Source organism: Dama dama, chromosome 1 (assembly GCF_033118175.1).
Source record: "Dama dama isolate Ldn47 chromosome 1, ASM3311817v1, whole genome shotgun sequence".
NCBI classification, from domain to species: Eukaryota; Metazoa; Chordata; class Mammalia; order Artiodactyla; family Cervidae; genus Dama; species Dama dama.
The window spans coordinates 30,173,138-30,190,671 of record NC_083681.1 but is presented as its reverse complement, the minus strand read 5'-3'; the positions used below and the strand labels follow the sequence as shown (position 1 = coordinate 30,190,671).

General features: G+C 43.5%; 1 protein-coding gene across 4 annotated transcripts in view; it reads left to right on the top strand.

The window, feature by feature from the left end:
• Window positions 1–13,938: 13,938 nt before the first annotated feature.
• DDX6 (DEAD-box helicase 6) overlaps window positions 13,939–17,534 on the top strand; it is a 31,090-nt gene continuing 27,494 nt past the window's right edge. The window contains exons 1-2 of one of the 4 annotated variants that reach the window (XM_061145553.1): window positions 13,939–14,104; window positions 14,313–14,501. The gene's annotated coding sequence lies outside the window, so the exon portion shown is untranslated. Of the gene's footprint in view, window positions 14,105–14,312; window positions 14,600–14,716; window positions 14,828–17,534 lie in introns of those variants that run through there. The other 3 variants (XM_061145529.1, XM_061145537.1, XM_061145547.1) reach the window with 3 other exon arrangements.

The following is a 17,534-nucleotide window of genomic DNA, read 5'->3' as shown; positions in this document are numbered from 1 at the left end:
CCACTCAAGGGACCAGGGTTCTGTGGAACCAAATTGAGGAAGTGTGGCTGTAGAAAGGTCAAGTAGGCTGAGAAGTGGAGCATATGTCCGTGGATTTGAAAACAAAGAGGTCGTTCATGGTAGTGGTGAGAGCTGTTTCACAGAGTGGGAGTGGATGAGGTCTAGACAGACAATCCACTCTTTGGTCAAGTAAAGGAAGAAGCAACAAGGCTGCAGCTGCAAGGGGAAGAGAAAGTCAAGGGTAAACCTTTAGCCTTTAGTCTGAGGAGTCTTATACCTATTTGCAAGTTAAAAGAAAAGCTAGACAGTTTGCACTTAAAATAGTGAGGGCACTCATTCATGTATTCACTTGTACATGTTTGGTATATTCTTTGCTCCAGGGACTGTACTAAGCACTTGGGATACAGTGGGGAATAAAATATACATTGTGTTCCCTGCTCACCTATATTCTAATAGGGAAGACAAACACTAAACAAGTAATCATGGTGGACTTCCCTGGCGGTCCACTGGTTAAGACTTCGTGTTTCCACTGCAGGGGCAAGGGTTTGATCCATGGTCAGGAAACTAAGATCTCACATGCCATGCATCCAGAAATAAACAAACACCTCCCCAAACCAAGTCATCATGAAGAAATATAACAATTAGAACTCTGATAAGAATTATGAAGAAAATAAACAAGATCCTGTGACAGAGGACAGGGTGTATGTGTGTTCTGGAGGGTCTTTGAGGAATGACATTTGCTTGAAGAACAAGAAGCTAGCTGTGTAAGGAGAGAGGAGAAGTGCTTCTGTTAGAGAAGACAGTAGGTCTTGAGGTGGGAAAGAGTTTGCTGATGTTAAGAACTTCCAAGGGCCACTGTGGCTGGAGTAGAATGAGCAACAAGGAAAGTCGCAGGAGCTGAAATAGGAAGGATAGGTAGGACTTGGATAGTATAGGCCCTTGCAGACCAGGGAAGGGAAATGGGAGCAGATTCTCAGCATGTTGGGAAGCTATTGACAATGCAAGGTGCCGATGCTGTCATTTACATGAAAAATATCACTGAGGCTGTGTGGAGAACAGACTGGGATAAGACAAGAAGGGGAAAGTAGGGAGCCCATTTTAGGACACAACAGCAGGAAACAGGCCAGTGGAAAACAAATTCTGTCTGGTTGATATTGGAGGCAATGGGGTAATAAGGAGCAGACAGATTCAGGAAATATTTTAGAGATTGAACCCATAGGACTTGGCGATGCATTGGATATAAGACAACAGGAAAAGATCTAGGACGAGGAAGTAGAAATTGAGATAATATGTAATTCCTTTGGAAGGATTGTTTTTGAAAAGGAGACTAAAGGGAATGTACAGTTTAGTTTGCTCACGAGTCCATTCAGTAAACATTTACTGAGCACCTATCAAATGTCAGGCCCTATGTCAGGTGTTGGACATACAAAGAATGAGGCATAGATAGATCCAGTACTTGTGAACCTACAACCAAGTTATCTCTGATGCCAAGAGATGTGCACAGTAATAGATATTTGCGCAATGGTGGCACCAAAGTGGGAATGCTTCACTCTGCCTGGAGCATTAGAAGGAAGGGATGTCAGGGAAGATGTAAGGCTAGATTCTGTGGAAGATAAGTCTAGAGGTAGAGAAGAGAAACTAAGGACTGAGCTCTGCAACCTTGAGTTTTTGCACAAAGTAGCAAGCAGTCAGGCTGCCCCAATGGCTCAGCAGTAAAGAATCCACCTGCTGGGAAATCCAGAAAATCCAAGTTTGAAACTTGGGTTGGGAAGATTCTCTGGAGAAAGGCATGGCAACCCACTCCAGTATTCTCGCCTGGAGAATCCTATGGACAGAGGAGCCTTGTAGGTTACACTCCATAGGGTCGCAAAGGACAAAACTGAAGTGACCAAGCAGGCACACACACAGGAAGCAGTCATCGGCTGCCAGTCAGTAACAGGTTAGAAGACTTGAAGGAATGTTACATGTTTTGTTTGTGTTCTCTGTAGGTGAAGTCACTGGTTTTGCACTTTCAGCAACCAGCAACCCAACCTTAGTCACAGGGTATTTTATGTTCATCCAGAGATAATATTGAGAGCATATCTCCAAAAATGTCATCATCTCCTCACGTTACTTATTACTCTATTATTTACTCAACATTTTTTGTTGTCGTTGTTCAGTTGCTCAGTTGTGTCCAACTCTTTGTGACCCCATGGACTGCAACATGCCAGGCTTCCCTGTCCTTCATTGTCTCCCAGAGCTAGCTCAAACTCATATCAATTGAGTCAGTGATGCCATCCAACCATCTCATCCTCTGCTGTCCCCTTCTCCTCCTAGTCAGCTCCCTGGTTGCTCAGACAGTAAATCATCTGCCTGCAATGCAGGAGACCTGGGTTCGAGGAAGATCCCCTGGAGAAGGAAATGGCAACCCACTCCAGTACTCTTGCCTGGAAAATTCCATGGATGGAGGAGCCTGGTGGTCTACAGTCCATGGGGTCGCAAAGAGTCGGACATGACTGAGCAACTTAACTTTCACTTTCTCCTCCTACCTTTAATCTTTCCCAGCATCAGAGTCTTTTCTAATGAGTCAGCTCTTCACATCAGGTGGCCAAAATACTGGAGCTTCAGCTTCATCGTCAGTCCTCCCAATGAATATTCAGGGTTGATTTCCTTTAAGGATTAACTGGTTTGATCTCCTTGCAGTCCAAGGGACTCTCAAGAGTCTTCACCAGCACCACAGTTCAAAAGCATCAATTCTTCAGCACTCAGCCTTCTTTATGGTTCAACTCTCACATCCAGACATGACTACAGGAAAAACCATAGCTTTGACTATACAGAATTTTGTCAGCAAAGTATTATCTCTGCTTTTTAATGTGCTATCTAGGTTTGTCATAGCTTTTCTTCCAAGGAGCAAGCGTCTTTTAATTTCAAGGCTGCAGTCACCATCTGCAGTGATTTTGGAGCCCAAGAAAATAAAGACTCTCACTGTTTCCTCTGTTTCCCCACCTATTTGCCATGAAATGATGGGACCAGATGCCATCTTAGTTTTCTGAATGTTGAGTTTTAAGCCAGCTTTTTCACTCTCCTCTTTCACTTTCATCAAGAGGCTCTTTAGTTCCTCTTTGCTTACTGCCATAAGGGTGGTGTCATCTGTATATCTGAGGTTATTGATATTTCTCCCGGCAATCTTGATTCCAGTTTTTGCTTGATCCAGTCTGAGATTTCACATGACGTACTCTGCATATAAGTTAAATAAGCAGAGTGACAATATATAGCCTTGACATACTCCTTTCCAAATTTTGAACCAGTTCGTTGTTCAGTGTCCAGCTCTAACTGTTGCTCCTTGACCTGCATACAGATTTCTCAAGAAGAAAGTAAGGTGATCTGGTATTCCCATCTCTTTAAGAATTTTCCACAGTTTGTTGGGATCCACACGGTCAAAGGCTTTAGCCTAGTCAATGAAGCAAATGTTTTTCTGGAATTCTTTTCCTATGATCCAACAGATGTTAGCAATTTGATCTCTGCTTCTTCTGCCTTTTTTAAATCCAGCTTGAACATCTGGAAGTTCTCGGTTCACGTACAGTTGAAATCTAGCTTGGAGAATTTTGAGCATGACCTTGCTAAGCATGTGAGATGAGCACAATTGTGTGGTAGTTGGAACATTCTTTGGTATTGCCTTTCTTTGGAATTGAAATGAAATCTGACCTTTCCCAGTCTTCTGGCCACTGCTGAGTTTTCCAAATTTGCTGGCATATAGAGTACAGCACTTTAACAGCATCGTCTTTTAGGATTTGAAACTGCTTTGTTTGTAGTGATGCTTCCTAAGAACCACTTGACTTCGTACTGCAGGATGCCTGGCTCTAGGTGAGTGATTACACCATCGTGGTTATCTGGGTCATTAAGAACTTTTTTGTATAGTTCTGTGTATTCTTGCCATCTCTTCTTAATATCTTCTGTTTCTGTTAGATATGTACTGTTTATGTCCTTTATTGGACATTTCATCTTTGCATGAAATATTCCCTTGGTATTTCTAATTTTCTTGAAGAGACCTCTAGTCTTTCCCATTCTGTTATTTTCCTCTAATTTTTTTTGCATTGCTTGATTAACAAGGCTTTCTTATCTCTCCTTGCTAGTCTTTAGAACTCTGTCTGCAGATGGGTTTATCTTTCCTTTTTTCCTTTGTCGTTAGCGTCTCTTCTTTTCTCAGCTATTTGTACGGCAACAAATAAGTCAACATTTTTAAATGTAGCTGAATTTTTTTCCTTCCAGCTTTATTTATAATTATTTATAATTGACATCCAGAACTGAATAAGTTTAAGGAATACGGAATAATGATTTGACTTACATACATCATGAAATGTTTAGTGACCATCCGTGATTGCATACAGATATAAAATAAAAGAAATAGAAACAAAAATTTTTCTTGTGATGAGAACTCTTAGGATTTTCTCTCTTAACCATTTTGTTATACACTCTACAGCTGCGTTGATTATATTTATCATATTGTACATCCTTAATAATTATTTATGTTATGCATGGAAGTCTATACCTTTTGATTGCCTTCATCCAGTTCTTCCTGCCCCAACTTGCCTCTCTGGTAACCACAAATCTAATCTTTTTTCCTATGGGTTTATTTGTTTGTTTTTTATCCAAGTATAGTTGCTTTACACCACTGTGTCAATTTCTGCTGGACAGCAAAGTGAATCAGCTACATGTATACATATATCCCCTCTTTTTTGGAGTTCTTTCCCATTTAGGTCACTACAAAGTACCAAGTAAAGTTGTTTGTGCTACACAAAAGGCTCTCTTAGTTATCTGTTTTATAGGTAGTGGTATACATATGTCAATCCTAATTGTTTGTCTGTTTTTGAAGTATAAGATCTATTAGACTATGCTCATTCTACTACACAGCATAGTTATTTGTTATTTCTACACATTTCAAAATGATCACAATAAGTTTAGTTACCATATATCATCTTACAAAGAACATAGTTATCGATTATATTCCCCACACTGAACGTTTCACACACACAACTCTTTTATTTTGTAACTGGAAGTTTGTACCTCTTAATCTTCCTCACCTATTTCTTTCTTCCCTTCACCCTTATTCAACAATATTTAATGAACATTTCTTGTGTATCTGGCATAGAATAAACAAATGAACAAAAGAATAAATGGTTGAATGAATAAACAGGTAAAGAATTACAGCTGTCACTGACACTAGAAACAAGATTTAACTAAAAATTCGATACCAATTATATTTTTAGCTACCCCACCTTTAGCATCGAAACCTTTAGCTACCTAGATCACGCACTATAAAAATAGCTATTGTTTACTGAGGCTTGCAATGAGTTAGGCCCTCTGCTAAGCATTTTATGTGTTATTTCTCGTGTCCTCTTCTCACAACCACCCCAGAGGCAGAGGTATCATCCTGATTTTCCAGATGAGAAAACAGGTTTAGGGAGGTTAAATAGCTGAGGAATTCAAGCTCATCTCTTACTCCAAAGTCAGGTCTCAACACTGCATAGTTTTCATTCTTCCCCTACTTCCAAAAGACAATTATGCTTTTGTGTAACTATTACCTGATCTTTTGAACCCATACTCTGAAAATGTTACTGAAATCCTTACTTTTGTTGGCTGGTAGAACACAAGAGGCATCATCTACAAAGAGGGAAGGTGATCTTCAACCCTGGTGCCTCTGACTGTGGGCACCTAAACTGATACCTCCCACCATAGTCATTATTTCACTCTTTCCTATAAATTACCAGCCAATGAGTGTGGAGAATCTCAGTTATCAACAAGTTTATAAACATGAACTAGTTTTCCTATGTGGAAAAGAGAATTATAAGACAATAATGCTTGCCTTCAAAGAGTTTACAATCTAGTAGAAGAAATAGGATCACACACAAAAAAAAACTCAATAAAAGCAAACTAGCTAGTGTGTACTTGGATACTAAATTATGTGGCACAGCCTAGCAACAAAGAGCTTGGGAGACCTGACATTTGGAGTCAACTGGGGCAAAGGAAATCAACATATATTGATTTTTTTTTTAACCTAACATACTAAGAATGTGTTAGATATTTTGCTAGACTCTTCACATATGTGATATTTTAATGTATCAGCCAGTCTTATTTAACAAACACTTTCTGAGTTTTCTACTATATTTATACAAAATACTTTACTATGTGTTATTGATGAAAGACATAGGAACATGACTTGCTTCCTGTCCTCAGTGAACTTAGAAATAAGACATATGTACAAATGGCTATGAAGGCTTTCCCCATGGCTCAGCTGTAAAGAATCCGCCTGCAATGCAGGAGCTACAGGTTCTATTCCTGGGTCGGGAAGATCCCCTGGAAGGCATGGCAACCTACTCCAATATTCTAGCCTGGAGAATCCCATGGACAGAGGAGCCTGGTGGGCTACAGTCCATAGCATCACAAACAGTCAGACACAACTGGAGTGACAGCACACAGGCATAAATGGCTATGAAACAAGGCTATAAATAACAGTGGTTGCATAATTTATTACCCAAATTGGAATATTTTTGAGAACAGAAACACTATTAATAATTACTGTGGAGCAATCCAGGCATTAAACCCAGTCTATTCTGAACAATCCAGGTTGTATCATCTCAGCAGGGAAAGAACTTAAAGTGGTGGCCAGCACAAAAGAGCAATTGGGATGAATCAGTGAAACCAGAAATGGGCTGAGTTGGGCTTGCTGCTTGGGAGGGCAGAGGCAATAAACATGCAAACAAAGGCACAGGCAATAAACAGGCAAACAAAATAATTTTAGGCAGCTTAATGTGGTAAAGAGTGAGGGGGGAAGTTGTTGTTTAGTCACTGAGTCGAGGTCGACTCTTTTGTGACCCCATGGACTGTAGCCCGCCAAGCTCCTCTGTCCTTGGGATTTCCCAGGCAAGAATCCTGGAATGGGTTGCCATTTCCTTCTCCAGGGCATCTTCTTGGCTCAGGGTTCGAACCTGTGTCTGTTGCATTGGCAGGCGGATTCTTTACCACTGAGCCACTAGGAAAGCCAGGGTGAGGAAGCAGACTACTTTAAAAGGCATGGTCAGTGGAATTCTCTGTTGTTCCAGTGATTATGGCTCTGTGCTTACATTGCCAAGGGCCTGGGTTCTAACCCTGGTTGGGAAACTAAGACCCTCGAAGCCTCATGGCACAGACAAAAAAAAAGGTCATGTTCAGTGGGAACACATCTCAGAGGCAATAACATTTAAGCTGAAACTTGAATGATGAAAAGAATCGAGAAATTGAAAGAAAAAAAAAAAAAAAATCTCAAGTAGAGTCTAACCTCAGCATAATCTGAAGGTCCGTAGGACCAGCCTCACATCCATGGGGTTTAGAGTGAGGAGGTTCTAGAGGCTCCCTCCTTAGTGTGAAAAGAAAGGAGGGGATTTAAATTTTATTCTGTAGGTAATAGAGAATCATTAAAGAGACTTGAACAGAACAGTGATGTGACTGGAAAAATTACCTGGTGCTAGTGTACAAGGTGGGTTAGCAAGGGAAAGAGGTTAAAGCAAGAAATCCAGATAGCTATTGAAATAATCCAAGCAAGAGAAAAAACTCCTGGATTGGGACAGTGGCAATAATAATGGAAGAGGAGAGATGAAAGTGATACCCCAGAGCAAGAACAGGTAGGATTTCATAACTGGATGATGTCACCTAGCATAGTGACAGTCCTGAGGTAAATGCTAGCTCCTCCCTCCTCTCACTCAGGTAATGGAAGTGAGGAAGACTATTTTTGTTTGTTGTTTATAATCAAGAAAAACCTGGACAGGACACAGGTTCAAGTTAAGAGGAAGAACCACGGTCCAGTGCTTAAGATTGAGCTCCCAAAGCAGGGGGCCTGGGTTTGATCCCTGATCAGGGAACTAGATCCCATATGCTGCAACTAAGACCCAGTGCAGCCAAATAAATAAGTTTATTTTTAAAAATGAAGGTGGTTACCCTTGGTATATTTTATTTTTAAAGGGATAGATGTGAAGGGGGGTTTCCCTGGTGGCTTAGTGGTAAGGAATTCACCTAACAATGCAAGAGAGGCAGGTTCAATTTCTGGATTGGGAAGATTCCCTAGAGAAGGAAATGGCAACCCACTCCAGTATTCTTGCCTGGGGAATCCCATGGACAGAGGAGCCTGGTGGGCTACAGTCCCTGGGGTCACAAGAAAGTAGGATGCAACTGAGCAACTAAATAGCAAAAACAACAAAGATGTGAAAGTTAAGAGAGTCTAGAGATAGGAAAATGTGATACTTTATCCTCCAAGACGGAATCAACAGAAGTCTGTTGTGGGAGGTGGAAAGTTAATGAAGCTTCTATGGAACATCTTTGATTTTAAGGTGGGTTTATGAATAGAAGAAAAAGTTTAGAATGCTGCTGCTTTGGGAAAAAGTTTGCCCAACAGTGATTCTCACCCTTGACTGTACATTATATTCTTCCTGGGAACTTTCAAGCAAAAAATTATACTGGACCCCCTGCCCCAAGGGTTCTGATTTAACTCCTCTGGATGGGACCCGGGCACCCATGTTTTCAAAAGTGCTTGTGTTGACACTAATGATTAGCTCTGATTGCAAACTACCAGAGAGAGTTTCTAGGGCCTCAGAAAGGGCTCAGCTGAGGTGTGGAAGCAAGAATTTGTTGCTGAATCAATTAGCTTGGTTTCAGGGCTCTCTCTAGCACCAACATTCCCTGAGCAGAAGCTGTGGAATCAGAGCATGGCTCTTGTTTACTGAGGTTGGTAAGGCACTAAGCTGAAGGAGAATAGAGGCGGGGAAAAGAACTGATTGGCCCACCACAGATTGCCTAATCTGACAGAAAAAGCTGAGGTTCAGATGAAAGTCGATAAACCAATAATAGCAACACCGCATGATTGGTTTTTGAGTGCTATCTACCCACTACAAAAATAAAGCAACTTATACAAATTCTTTGGAAAAGGAAATGGCAATCCACTCCAGCATGCTTGCCTGGAAAATCCCACGGACAGAGGAGCCTGGTGGACTACAGTCCATGGGGTTGCAAAGAGTGGGACACAACTCAGCACAGCACAGCACATGCAAATTCTCATTTAGTCTCACAGAGCTCTAGGTCCTAGGACTTCCCAGTCGGCTCAGTGGTAAAGAATCCACCTGCCAAAGCAGGAGATGCAAGAGACATAGTTTCAGTCCCTGGGTTGGGAAGATCCTCTGGAGTAGAAAATGGCAACCCACTCCATTATTCTTGCCTGGGAAATCCCATGGACTGAGGAGCCTTGTAGGCTACAGTCCCTGGGGTCACAAAGAGCCAGACACAACTGAGCACTCACCACAGCTCTAAGTCCTATCTTCCCCATTTTATAATTGGGGAAAGTGAAGCTGTGATGTTAAGAAAGTTTCCCAAGTTTATGCAGTTAACAACTGGCAGAATCGGAATTTGAACCCAGATCTGACTGACTCTAGAACCTGAACTCTGATTGGGCAGGAAGTAGAAAGGAGGGAAGATAGGAGCCTGTGGGAATCTACTGGTTTGAATGGGTTTGAGACTGGCCCTGAGGAAAGGAGATGAGAGGGTTTCTGAGGGAAACAACGGAAGGTGAGGGAATGGGTCCTGAGGAGACCAGACCAACAGAGGCACTGGAGGGACAGTGGGAAATCAGACTGGAGAGGCACACTGACAGGCCTAATCTTTCAAGAGAATGTAGACGCCATGTGGTGAAAAGGTACTGGGAGATAGTAAGGGATTATTCACCAGGTTTCCCCGGCAGCTCAGTGACAAAGAATCCACCTGCAATACAGGAGTTGCAGGTTTGATCCCTGGGTCAGGAAGATCCCCTGGAAGAGGGCATGGCAACCCACTCCAGTATTCTTGCCTGGAGAGCCCCATGGACAGAGAAGCCTGGCGGGCTACAGCCTATAGGGTCGCAAAGAGTCAGACACTACCGAAGTGACTGGGCACGCACACATGCATGCAAGGGGTTATTCAGGAGGTGGTTGACATGATAAAGAAAAACTTTAAGATTCATCGAGCAGGTAAAGAGCTAGGAAGTTCACTGAGGAAATCTCTGCACAGAAATACTTTTTATTCCTTTGTTCCCCATCTTGTCCTGGAAGCCACAGATGTTACTTCACCCACACGTAGTATTCAGGGCTGCAGACTGCCCAGCCCTCAGCTCTAAGCTATCTTCCCAGGACACATACCTAAGATCATAGTTCTATTTTCAAGGATCAATAGAAGGCTCTGTAAATTGACATTGGCAGGAAATCAGGCCCAGGCACTTTGTCATGATTGTTACTACTGAGGCAGAGAAGGTTACTCAGAAATATAACATTGTTACAAGGTCCTGGGTACAAAGGAGGCACCTGCACATAGCAACAATTCCATAGGATTGCCAGGGTCCCCATCAACATCACCGGTTAGCAACTGCCCCAAGCTAACTCAGAAAGTACCGGAGAACACCAAGGCATCATAGATTGGGACAATGTCAGTTCTTTCTCGATCTGAGTAAACCAAATTAAATTTATACCCAAAGAATCAGTTTCCAGATTTCGGCATCTTTCCAGTCACACATTATTTTCAAATTAATGAAAGTTAAAACTGCTGATGTCTAAGTAAAGAAAACTGAAGAGGCAAAATTTACAGCTAGAGTTCTCTGAGTGATGACCAGAACATAAATAATCCTGGGACCTGAGGAGGTCTGAAGACACCTCAGATGAGTTGAGCTAGCTGGTTGTGGTACCCAGGGAAGGGGGAGATATTATGTGTCAAAAGGAATAAAATTCTGCAGACCAAACATAGGTTAGGGGAAATGTGTTTAAGGCACTCACTTTCCTCCTTGTTTGTAATACCGCTTTCCTACTTTTCAACTTGGGTTTACTCTGGAAGTGGAACATTTATTCCAACAAAATGTGTCCAGTGCTCTCTCATTAAAGACATTAAAGATGTCTGCTTTATATGCATTAACTTCAGTGTAGTACTTGTACCAGGGTTTACCTGGTGGCTCAGTAGTAAAGAATCCGCCTGCCAAAGGAGACATGGTTCAATCCTTAGATTGGGAAGATCTCCTGGAGGAGGAAATGGCAACCCACTCCAATGTTCTTGCCTGGAAAGTCCCATGGACTGAGGAGCCTGGCTGGCTATAGTCCACGGGGCTGCAAACACTCAGACATGAATAAGTACCCATGGCACGCAATACTTGCACTTCTCTGAGGCTATCTTTGCTAAGCTCTCTGCAGGCTGACGCTACTTCATTTTCTTCTGGTGTATAAATTAAAGAGGCAAATTTTACCAGTTCTAAAGTCCAAAGAAAACGGTACTTGACTCTTTGGGTTCATTAGCCTTGGTTCATTAGTCTTGGTTAGTAATTATTAGATGTTTCTCAAGCAAATTTGGAAAAGAACTTTGTTGAACTTTCTTTTGGAAAATCAGAACATTTTAATGCAAATCATGAAGGAGGGAAAATGCTGTACTAGAAAGCTTAGCCAGGTGTGATATAGTTATTTTCTTGAGGCTGTGGTGTGGGTGAACCCTTTTTCTTCTAGATAATGAATACATTTGCTTATAGTTTGAGTTTTTAAAAAAACCATCATGCTTCCTTAAAAAAATCTTACAGAAAGCAAAAGTATGAAATCCATTTTAGCCTGTTGAAAGCATTTGGGTTTTTAAGATAGTATCACAGATGTATATACTCCAGGTTTAAATTATTTAGAATTCTAGGTTCTAAATATTATAAATTGCAGTTGAAATTTTTTGTCTAGTTATTTTTCAGTAAATAGCCAAGGATAGGATGCGAAGCTGGCAAACAGTATTTGCTGGGAGGGCCCATTACTATGATTGAATTTCAGGTAGTATTTTTCAGTTGCATCTCATTCTTATACACATACACAAAAATCCTGTTGTTTTAAACGGAGATACTGAAAACCTCAATTCTATTTGTGAATCTTTTTCTTTTTTAAGATATCTTTCCTACAGACAGATTTTCTAGGAGCCAGCCAACAATCCAGGCCTAACACTTCAGCTTACAGCTTCATAGTTGAAAAAAAGTAGGGGGAAGTGAGAGTGACTAAAAACAAAATAAAAATGACCAATACATTTTGGAAAACACTTTATTAGGTGATCTCACTGGGGATAGCACACCCTCCGTAAACCATATTTACCACACGTCCCCCATTATACTCAATAAGGCCAAAGGGTTGGATTTATGTAATATTTTTAAATATAAATCTTATAATGTGTGTGAGGTGTCATATTTTCTATCATTCTTGTTAATCTGTTTGAACTAGGGAGAAAAAAGATATTGAGCTAGTTGAATTGGATCCATCAATCAGTAAAAGAGAAAAGATCCAAGGTTTCATAATTTAATTCTATACCATCCATACTTCTCACAGAGAACTGAAAAGGGCTGACATAAATAACTCAGATGGAAGGAGATCTTATAAAAACATCATGCAGAATCTTTAAAGGTGTTAGCCCTGGCAGGATTCCTAGGTGAGAACAGGCAGCTATTTCATGTTCTACTCTTGGTTGCCTTCTCACTTTTGGTTTTTGTCATGACCTCAGCCAGGCCCCCTTTGAAGATAAGAAATTTATTTGTGAACACAAACCTCTTTCCTCTGGCTGGTCTCATTTTTTGAGAGGTCTAGGGAAAGAGACCCGAGTAGGCTGTGGCCTGTTTTAAATCCCTAGGCTCCTCTCCCTCCTACTCACTTCTTGTCCTCCTCCACTTCACATTCCTGCTACATGGCAAGACAGTGGGGCCTCAGACCTCAACATTTTATTAAACAACCACTTAGCCATTCTCTCTCCGGTGTGGACACAAGATGCTGGTTATTTCCTTTAGATGAGTGGGTTTTTTAAAAGCTGGGTGGGCGACCACATGCTACAAATTTAGAATTAAAAAAAAACAAAAACCAAAAAACTGTTAAAGGACCCTTAAAAAAAAAAAAAAAATCTCAAGAACAGCCTTTTCACATTTCTCTAACACCTCTTTGGCTGTGTGGAAATAAAAAAGACCACCAAATAAGAACAGGTTATTTACTCAAAGCTTGCTACACTAAGAGAGCCAGCCACCTTCCCTTAGCTGGGGACTCACACTCCGACAGTTAAAAATAAGGGGGCGGGTGGGGGTGGGTGAGGAAGCTTCAGGGTTTGCTCTGATTGGAAGTTAACTCGGGGAAGCTGGAGGCGGGCTAACTAGAAGCGGGGAGTCTAACGTGATAGGTTTAGGGGAACTTATTTGGCTTTCTCTGATTGGTCCGGAGTTGGAAACACGGGCAAAAATTAGGCAAGCTGGCAGTCAATGACCGAGTCTGGCTCATTCTGAGCTGATCACTGCAGAGGTTGCGGTTTGGCTTCGCGTGGTTGCAGCAGAGGTTGTGGGTTGGAGTTCTGTTGTCAACCTATGGTCTGGTCATTCCCCGGTATACTGTCTCTCAGTTGAGTGAGACCCAGGTTTTTATTTTCCTTTGACCTAGCTAACTTGCTAGCTTCCGATTTTTGTTTTACCTGGAACAAGACTGCATTCCTGTTATTTCTGTTAAGGATAAACAGAGACATTACAATATGAAAAGTAATTATGGGAACAAATACAAATACACCTTTCTGATGAGGATCAGGCTGGGGAAAGAATCCCGCTTGGTCTTCTAGTTCATTTCCGTACAGAACTCCTATTCCCATCCTAACTTGACTCTAGCAGCGTTTCCTTCCTTCTGGGGAGGCTCCGCCTCCCTGGTTTCCTCTCTTTGAGAATTGCCCTTTAGGGCCGAGAAAGCGGGGATCGCTGCTCTAGTCTCCCACTTCCCTCTCCGAGGCTCGCTTTCTGGGTTCCTGCCCAGGTCTCACCCCAGCTACCCAGCACCCCAGCACCCCAGCCCCGCCCAACTCTCCCTACAGCCTTCTCCGCCCCCGCCCGCCCGCGCATAGCGCCCCCTGGCCCCCGCCCCGCGCTCTCCCCGGGGTTCTCCCTGTTGCACCCGTCCCGGCCGGTCCCCTTTCCTGTCCCCACACCCGGGTTCGTGCCGGCGCCTCCGGACCACTGGTTCCGCGCGTTCCTGGATGGAGGCGCACCCCGGAGGGGCTCGGACGCGGCCCCCTTGGACCTGCAGCAGCCTCCCTGGCCCGCGGGAGATGGCAGGTCAGCTCTCTCGTCCCCGAATCGCTACCGGGTCCTTAGTCAGGAATAAGCAGATCCTCCTCGGGTCCCAAGCCCTCGACTTCCACTTTGGGGGGGAACTCTTCCCACCCACCATTCCCGGATCATTTCTCCTTAGCTGTGGAAAAGGCAGTCCTCCTTTCTCTTTGAAGGGACCCATATTTCCCTTTCAACTTCCCCTCCATTTCAGCCCCCGCAGGCTCCCCGTCGGTGGAAAAACACTGCCCTCCATTTTCTCCTGAGGAAGGCTCCTCGGCCCGGATTTCTCCTGACGCGAAGCAACGGAGGCCGAGGAGCCGCGACGGGTGCAGCGGCGGCAGCTGGGCGCTCGCCATCTTGCGCGGAGGAGGAGCCGCGGCGGCCGCCATGCGGAGAACGGGTGGGGGGGACGGTCGACGACGGAGGGGGCGGGGGAGCCGAGTTAGCTCAGCCCGGGCGGCGGCTTCGGCGGCGCCTTGAGAGCGGGCAGCGGCGGAGGTAGGGCTGGGCGGCCGGGGAAGCGAGCGGGCGGGCGAAGGCAGGCCGGCCTGAGCGGCCCCCAGAGCGGGAGCGGGAGCGGGGGCGGGGCGGGGGCGGGAGGAGGCCGAAGCGAGGGGCCGGGTGGGGGCGGGCGGAGGTTTCCGAGGAGGAAGGAGCCGCCGCCATTTTGGGAGCTTCGAGTCAACAATAAAGGACCGAGGGTGCCGAGCGGGAGTGGCCTCGGTGGTAGGACTCGGGCCTGAGCCGCGGGGAGTGGGGTGAGGTGGGGGGGTGGCGGTCGGCCGTGTCGCGGGGGCTGCAGGAAGCCCCCAGGCTGGCGTGGGGGGCGCTCTGAGGCGGAGGCCTGAGGCCTGGCCGGGCTTTGGGGAGGAAGGCGGGTGGCGGGCGCCAGCTGTGGGGTGGGGGCGCCGGGAGGAGTAGCATAGAGCAGTGTTGTGCCCGGAGGGGTCCGGAGGAAGAGCGGGAGAATTTCTCAGAGGAGCTTTGTGGGTGACGAGGGAGGGTGGGACCGTAGGGGGCGACAAGGACTTAAGGAGATGGTGGAGGTTATAGGGTACGAGGCGGCCCTATAGGGGGCGGCAGGGATATGCTGTAGCGGAGGGCTCGGTTTGGAAGAGGACCGGCTGCTTGACGGAGTAAGGCCTTGCAGGTCGATAACGGGGTGATTATGGAGCCCCCGAATCTTGGAGGAAAGAAGGGGCTGTCTGACTTAAATGTTTCTCTTTTGGGGGAGTCCCTATTGTTTCCTAGCTGTGGAGCCGGTTCTCCGCTCTTGTTGCGCAGATACGATTACAGGGCCTCAACCCTTTTGTGTTTATGGGCCCAGGGAGCTGACTTTAAGTGTGTAGGGGATTTGGAGGGGGGTTTGAAGGGGAGGGGAACAAGAAATTATTTGCTTGCAAATCAAAATCATTGGCTTCTTTCCTTTATTACACACTCCCCTTTCTCTTCCTTAGTCCCCTGGCCCCTTCAAAATGGAACAGTCACTCCAACTTGCAGTCCGAGCTTAGAGAAACTGCGCTGCATTTGCAAACAAAAGGTCTTTTTGGAGATGACGAGACTGTTCTGGGTGTGAAACTGTCAATCGCTAACTACAGTCTGGGAAGTGCTGTAATTAACTCAGCTAGGGTTCCCTCCCAACTAGTCTCTGTTTAGTTCGTATTTTTGAAAATGTAGAAATACAACATGGAAATCTAAATTAGGAAGGGGTAGGAGGAATATTTCTTGTGCTGAGACGTAAAGCTGCAGTGCAGGTTTTAGCTTAATGAAGAGGGGAGCAGTTCTCACATAGTCACATTTTGGCTCTAGGGAGATAACGAGGTCTTATGTGCATGATGGACAGTAATGATACCATTTAATCTTTATATAAGTTGCCCTCTTCATCCTCTTAGTGCTTTGCAAATAAGTAATCTTCGGGTGTGAAATAGGTGATATCGCTGATCATAATATAAACCTGTCAATACAGGAAACACCTACTACCTTGAACTGAAATTAGGTGGCTGTTAACTACCCTACTTAAGAGGTCAGTCAGTTTCTGGATAACTTCAAAATATACACAGTTTTTGAGCCACTTTATTTTCAATTTAAAAAAAGACATCAAAGAGAATTTAAAATTTTTATTGTTTGAGAAGCTTTGGTGTATTTCAGAAGGAACAGTAATTAATTAGCTGCTGTATTTTGGTAAGAAATGTAAAGGTGTTAACGCACCAGAGTAGGCCTTTATTTCCTCCCACCCGCGGTTGTGAAATTTAGGTCTTCCTTTTTTAAAATAATTTTATTTGTGGAATAATTTTTAAAATAACATAATCAGTACTCTGGGTGTCCTAGAAAGTTTGATTAAAGTTAGTAATGTCTTTATTCTTTCACAGATTTGTGGTTTTTTTTTTTTTAAAGTACAGGTAATTTCTTCATTGGAAAAGACCTTAGTGCTGGGAAAGATTGAGGGCAGGAGAAGGGGGCAACAGAGGGTGAGATGGTTGGATAGCATCACCATTTTAATGGACATGAGTTTGAACAAACTCGGAGATAGTGAAGGACAGGGAAGCCTGGCATGCTGCAGTCCATGGGGTCCGTGGGTCGCAGAGAGTTGAGTGAGACTTTGTGACTGAATAACAATTTCCTTTTTGTGGGTTGGTTTTTTTTTTTTTTTTTTTTTAAATTAAAAACTGCTACTTCAAGTTGGGACATACTTTTGAAAAGTGTTGTATTTTAAAATGTAACAGTTCTGTAGTAGACTTAATTAAGGTAGCTAAAGGTTTTCTTGGCTGTTTTTTGAACAGAAGATTTTGACGTGTAGATGTATGTATGTCCCTTGACTGCTTTAGTTATCGTTTTACAGGGCAAAAACTTAGGGGGGAAAAGAAAATGTAGTTTTCTTCAAGTTTAACTTCTTTGGTTGAAATTCATAAGGGCGTACATGATGCTAAGCACAGAGTGAAATCAAAAACTCAACTCTTCAAGGATTCTCAGTTGTCAGAAATAGGAAAAAAAAAAGAATGAATTGTTTTGCCTTGTTCCTTTGTAGATTTACATTAATTAAGTTGTGCCATTCTTCTTTGAGTTGTAATGCAATTGAATGTAATGAATCATTGACTTTTAGAGGAGGCAGGGACTGTAGAGAATTCCTCCGGGAGGAAACTGAAGGGAAGAGATTATCATCTGACAGCTAATGTTAATTTAATCACAGTATTGTTCTACCTGATATTTTCTGGGTTGCTTTGAACTGACAATTTAAAATGAGATCTGTCTCAGTGCAGGTTTGGTTTTTGAAGCAGTTCATTTTTCCCCCCTCTTTCCTATCCTGGGTAGTGATTTGATCTACATGCAGCTGTATTCTTAATTCTTTAAAAGAAGAGAGTGCTTCTAAAGGAGTTCTTCAAATGGAAACAACAAAGGGGTTTTTTTTTCCTTCAAAATTTACTGTTTTTGCTGA